This window comes from Amphiprion ocellaris, chromosome 14 (assembly GCF_022539595.1).
Source record: "Amphiprion ocellaris isolate individual 3 ecotype Okinawa chromosome 14, ASM2253959v1, whole genome shotgun sequence".
Classification (NCBI taxonomy): Eukaryota; Metazoa; Chordata; class Actinopteri; family Pomacentridae; genus Amphiprion; species Amphiprion ocellaris.
Window position 1 is genome coordinate 27,725,535 of NC_072779.1, and position 6,914 is coordinate 27,732,448.

Sequence of the window (6,914 nt, forward strand, 5' to 3'; positions counted from 1 at the left end):
AGATCACATCCACTGACAGACTGACAAATTTTGTTGATGTCCTCATCTGATAATGATATTTCATTTTTTAGTAGAGAAGTAAGTTTAGTCAAAGTATATGTCTGACCCAGCTCATGTATGTTTTGTATCTCCTCAACAATGTTCTGTATGGTTGAAGCAGGTAACAGAAATTGTCCTTGCAATTTTAAATAGAACAAACATACATTTCTAAGAAAAAGATCACTGAAATTTTCGGACATACTCATATCTGATTCATCAGTGCCTGACATTGCTCCTGCCTCATACACAGAAGGGCCAAAGTCATCTGACTGACTTTGAAAAGACGATGTCTGAGACTCACATTCTTTGTGAGAGTCACTGAAATTGCAGTCTGCCAAATCTCTGTGTTTCCGTGACATGTGGGCGGTAAATGAAGATTTGACCTTGAAAACATGTATACACCCGGTCACTGGGCAAGTCACTGCACGTCCTTCCACAATGTGCTCCTTTAAGTGAGATATTAGATCTTTAATGTCTAGACACTGGCGTCCACACAACGCCATGGAGCACTGAAAAGCAGTAACGGTCTTCTCCACGGTAACAGGAGCAGATATATGATGCCTCCGGTAGAAATGAGCCTTAAACGCGCCATATCTACAAAATGTCTGCTTGCAATCGGCTCCAACGCACTTAAATAGGCAATGTGGTTCATTTCGATGAAGTTTGCAATGAAGCACATAACCCCTCACTGTATTAACTGACTTGTGACAGAAATTACAGCTAAACATGTCCCTAGCCAACAAAAACTAGCCTCCTAATGCTCAACACGAAACCTAATTTATTCTGTTGCTAGACAAAAGTCAACTCTCATTCATTTAACCCACCGTTATGTAACCGCTATTGTAAGGGCAACAAAACCTGCAGACAAGACATCTTAACGGGTTGAAATAAATGCAAAGTTAGCTTCGGTACGTAGCTAACCTGACCCGGCAAAAATACACGTAAGGTAAGCTAGCACTCATGTTCTTACAAACCTAAACGAACCTCCAACAAGCCGTTTTCTTTCAGACTACAACAATTTGTGTAGATAATATGTTTACCTCAAGACCAGAGTTTTCCCCAGAAGTTCGCACTTGTTGTTCTATCCCCACCAAAGATATGTTTAGCGTATAAAACGCGCGATGAAAGCAACTGCGCGCGACGCGGTCAAATTTTGAATTTCCGTTAGAGAGGAGAGGCTCTCTCTCTTGGGCACGCGCGCTCTCTCTCTCGTTTGTTAAGCTGTATTCTGAAGAATGGGTTGTTACAAAGAGCCCACTGAATCTGAGCGTGGCTCTGAAGTGGGATGCCACCGTTGCAACAAGTCAGTTTGTGAAATGTCTACCCTTGTAGATATTCCAAGATCAGCTGTAAGTGGTACCTTTCAGTGATGTACCACTTCCTGACTGAGTTGATGTTGTCCCTAAACACTTCCAATTTGCTGGAATACCCCTTACAGCAGATTGTAGAATATGCAGGAGGGAGAGAAATTTCACAAATTCTAGCAACCACAACTGCCAGTATTTTACCGTAAATTATACAGATTTTTTCCCCCGGTAGTCATTTTCACTGTCTCAGTTATTTTTACGGTGAAATTCTGGCAACCACAGCTGCTGGTATTTCACCGTAAATTATACAGATTTTCTTTTTACTGTGATATTATTAACAAATCTATACCATACTTTTTACATCCTTTTTCTGTATAAATGAAGGTGCGTTTTTGCTTAATGGTTAATGGTTTTATACTGTAAATTTGAAAGTACACATCAGCAACATCTGTAATTTAGACAGAATAATACTGTTAATTTTACAGTAATTGCTTGCTTGTAATGTTACCAGATTTTCCCATTAATTTTATCAATATTTTGTATTTTCACAGTAAAATTGTGTTTTTTCTACATGTTAGAACCTTAAAAATTATAGTTATATACCGTTTCTTGATTTACGGTCATTCAATGTAACAATTACGGGCATATACTATTTTGGATTTTACGGTCTTTTACTGTCGCTATTTTACAGTTTTTTACTGTAATTTCTACGGATATTTCTTACAGTGCAACCAAGACATTGGGACACCTAATTGCATCAGAACATTCAGGGAAACAAAAAAATAAAAGAGAATATCATATCATTAAAAATAATATTACAAAAACTGGAGAAATACACTTCATTATTCCATTTGTATGATATATCATGATAAAGCATGCTGTTATGGACAGATATCTTTGAAATGATGAAAATGTTTAGTATATTAACCCATGTATTGAAGTCCTTTGTCATTCCTGATCTTGTGGAAATGGCATCCCTGGTTTTCTGCTGGCCACAATGTGACCCTGTGGTGCTTGCATGTAAGTCAGCAAATATATCGCTGGCTTCCTCTGGGCCATTAACGACTTTGACCCTCATGGTCTTAGGTGTTTGGGAACTGATAAATCAATGTATTTCAACAGATGTAAATCTATACTACATCCGCCACAAAGTCCTGAGGACTAATGAAGCTGATGTATCTGACACTGGTGAGGGATGATGATCTGTTTTGTGGGAGGAGCTTTGCTTGTGCAATGTCACTGTTGTTAGAACTGCATCCAGTTATCTGATATCCACACGACTGGTTGTGTAAAACACTAAAAGGGCAACAATTTGGTGATTATTCTTTGTTACTCTTACTTGCCCACAGGCACGGACATGGATGTGTAATATGTAAGCACTCTGCAAGAGCATCACTCTTTATGATTTGTTGAGGAGAAGTGTATTGTTGCTTAACCTAAATCTGCATCAAAATATTGAGATTGCTGTTCAATACTTCTTCACCTCCACACATACATACATACATACATACATACACACACACATACAGACACACACACACACACACACACACACACACACACACACACACACACACACACACACACACACACACACACACACACTCACACACAAACACACACATGGACAAAACTGTTGGTACCCCTTGGTTATTGAAAGAAAAACCCACAATGGTCACAGAAATAATTTGAATCTGACAAAAATAATAATAAATAGAAATTCAATGAAAATTAACCAATCAGACATTGCTTTTGAACTGTGGTTTAACAGAATTATTTCAAAAAATAAACTCATGAAACAGGCCTGGACAAAAATGATGGTACCCTTACACTGTAAAACCCAACAGCACATCTTAATAAAAGAAATAAATTAACAAAACTCAATTCTCAAGACAAGTTGGAGTTACTCATTCCCATGAATCTGATGTAACTCAAAAATGTAAAATATTGTTTACAATGTTAAAAAAATACAAATAATCAGCTTAATGGGCTGACATGTTGGCAACAGGGGACCCATACATTCATTTGTTCAGTGCTCCGGAGCGAACAGCTTCCAGTCAGTAAAGTTCGCTATATCTGGCCATCAATATTAAACATTCTGTTTTAAAAAAAAAAAATAAAAAATACCGGTCATGTATTTGTACTTCATTGACGACTACTTCGTCCGGTGCACCATGGAAGACGCCAACTCCGCAAACCCGAACACGAGGAAGAAAGCAGACTCCTTGACAGACACACAAGACTTGGAGATCACGGATATCCAGGTAAGTTTTCTTGAGTCTATTAATAAGAAGCTCGATATCCTTTGTTTGCTTCACCAGGAGATAAAGGACCTGAAAGCAAGCCTAGAGGTCACCCACCAGCAGATGGAGGACCTGCAGAGGGACAACATCGAACTCCGGTCCACGCTGACAGCTGTCACTTCAGAGGTGAGTACGCTTAAAAAAGAAAATAAAACCCTGAGGGAGACCGTCCTGGACATCCAGTCGAGCAGCATGCGGGACAACCTGATCTTTTCTGGTATCCCTGAGTCCACACCGGATAACCCAGAGACCCTTATTAAAAACTTTATGGTGTCAGCGTTTAAAATCCCTGCGGAAACGGTTAAAAACATCACTTTCCACCGCGTCCACCAGCTCGGACCCCGAGGAGGAAACCGACACCGTCCTATCATCGCAAAGTTCGAGCACTTCCAGCAGAAAGTGCTCGTAAGAAGCAAAGGACGGGAGCTGAAAGGCACGACGTTCAGGATGAATGAACAGTTTCCCAAGGAAATCAACGAGAGGCGCAAAGTATTATACCCCATCATGAAAGAACACAGGCAGAAAGGTAAACGGACTGCACTGGTTGTGGACAAACTGTACATAGATGGGCAGCTATTTCTGGAACCCTCCATTACCCCCTGGCTCTTCAAGAAAAAAAAATGGCTTAAACGCTTAATATATCATTTAGTAATTTATCCTAGAAAATGTAATCAAAAAAAAAAATCTCACAGGTGTAAATGTCTCCTAATCTACACTCCCCTCTCCCCCTCTCACACACTCACCCCGCCACACCCTCACTCACACCCTATGTACCCCCCATGTTTATTGTGCTTGTATGTTTTATAATGTGTTTGTTAATAGTTTTTCAGGCAATGATGTGCTATTATATAATGTATATATAGATCCTGACCTGCTGTATACATCTCTCTCCAACACTCACAGCTCACAGACAGCAACAGACAGCTCACAAGGACACACACAGATGTTAGATTACATTGCTACATACTCAGTGACAGAACATCTTCTCTCTCTATGTTCAAGTTTAATATCGTAGCCTGGAATGTAATTGGCATACGCTCACAAACAAAAAGAGTTAAAATCATGGACTATGTCTCTAAATTAAAAGCAGATATTTTGCTTCTCCAAGAAACACATTTAATACAGTCGGAAGAAAAATCTCTATCAGACTCGAATTATAGTATTATCTTTTCATCTTGTTATAACAGCAGACAAAGAGGGGTCTCTATTCTAGTCCATAAGAGAGTATCATTCCCTTTAAACAGTACAGTAACGGACTCAGAGGGCAGATATATTATTATCCAGGCAACAATCTTTAATAAATTATATTCTATTGCAAACCTCTATGCTCCGAATAGTGACGATCCAGCCTTCTTTCACACTGTTTTTTCTCACTTAGCAGACTTATCTGCTAACTCAACAACTATTATCGGTGGTGACTTCACCATAGTTTTAAACCCTTCAGTAGATCGATCTACTAGTCCAATACATGCAAAACAATCACAATCAGTTAAAGTCATACATGATTATATGAAAGATTTTGGACTAGACGACGTCTGGAGACTCAAAAACCCTACAAAGAGGGACTATACGTTTTTCTCTCCGGTGCACCAAACATTTTCAAGAATTGACTTTTTCCTCTCAAATAACTCTATTGCACATAAAGTTACCACTAAAATCCACCCAATCATTATCAGCGACCACGCACCAATATCTCTCAGCCTGCAAACAGATTCCATCCCTAAACCTCCTCAGACTTGGCGCCTCAACATCTCTCTACTCAAAGACCAAGAATTTGATCGAGTAACAAGGAGTGAGTGGGCAGACTTTCTAAAAAACAATGACTCTAATGACTTATCTCCATCTTCACTTTGGGAAACTGGAAAGGCTGTAATCAGAGGTAAAATACTATTGTACTCCTCATACAAGAAAAAAAAAGATCTACAAACAGAGAAAGAAATTGAAGAAAATATTAAACAACTTACAGAGAATTATGCAATAAATCCAAGAGATCAATTATGGTCCGAACTACAAAATGCAAAACTAAACCTCGATAATATCCTATCCAAGAAATCTGAGTTTTTATTACAACAACTAAGATATAATGATTTTATAATAATAATAATAAATCAGGAAAATTTCTGGCGACCCAACTCCAGCGCAATAAAGAAAAATCCTTCATAACAGCAATTCAGGATCCCTCAGGAAAATATACTCAGTCACCTCAGGAAATCAACCAGACCTTCTATAATTATTACCGGAGTTTATACACAGCAACAGTTAACCCAAACAAAGAAGATATTCATAATTTCCTCGACAATCTAAACATGGCCAAACTAACGTCAAATTACAGAGACATATTAGTGCTCCATTGACTATCAAACAATTACAATGTGCATTAGACAGTATGCCAGCAGGCAAGGCACCTGGTCCTGATGGTTTCCCTGCTGAATTTCTTAAACATTTCTGGTCAGTGTTAGCACCCCTTTTCTTCAGGACAGTGACAGAGATTAAAAATAATGGTTATATCAGTCCGCACATGAATACAGCTGCGATTAAATAATTATTGAAACCAGACAAAGATCCTACGCTTCCCTCTAGCTATCGACCTCTGTCACTAATCAACACCGACATCAAAATTATCTCAAAAGCTCTCGCCTCCAGGCTGGAGAAAATCATCCCGTCAATAATTCATAGCGATCAAACAGGATTTATAAATGGCTGACACTCCACCAACAATATCAGAAGACTTGTAAATCTAATCTCTTTGACGCAACGCCACAACAAAGAAGCTATTGTTATGTCACTGGACGCAGAAAAAGCCTTTGACAAAGTTAATTGGTCCTTTCTCTTCGCTGTGCTCCACAAATTTGGCTTCGGAGAATTGTTTATCCAGTGGGTATCAGCTCTGTACAACTCACCCAAGGCTACAGTCACCACTAATGGGATCACTTCACAAAGCTTCAGTCTGCAAAGGGGAACAAGACAGGGATGCCAACTCTCTCCCTTATTGTTTGCGATCTTTATTGAACCATTAGCAACAGCTGTATGTCAGAACACCGATATCAACGGTATCTGTGCTCTGGAGTCTGAACATAAAATTAACCTATACACAGATGACATTTTACTTTATCTACAAGAACCCAAAACTTCAGTAAAGGAAGTATTTAACCTCATCACAACCTTCTCGCATCTTTCAGACTACTCCGTCAACTGGTCAAAATCAATTATATTACCTTTAACAGAAAACTCGTGGAATCCTGCAGTCCAAAACTCGCATTATTCT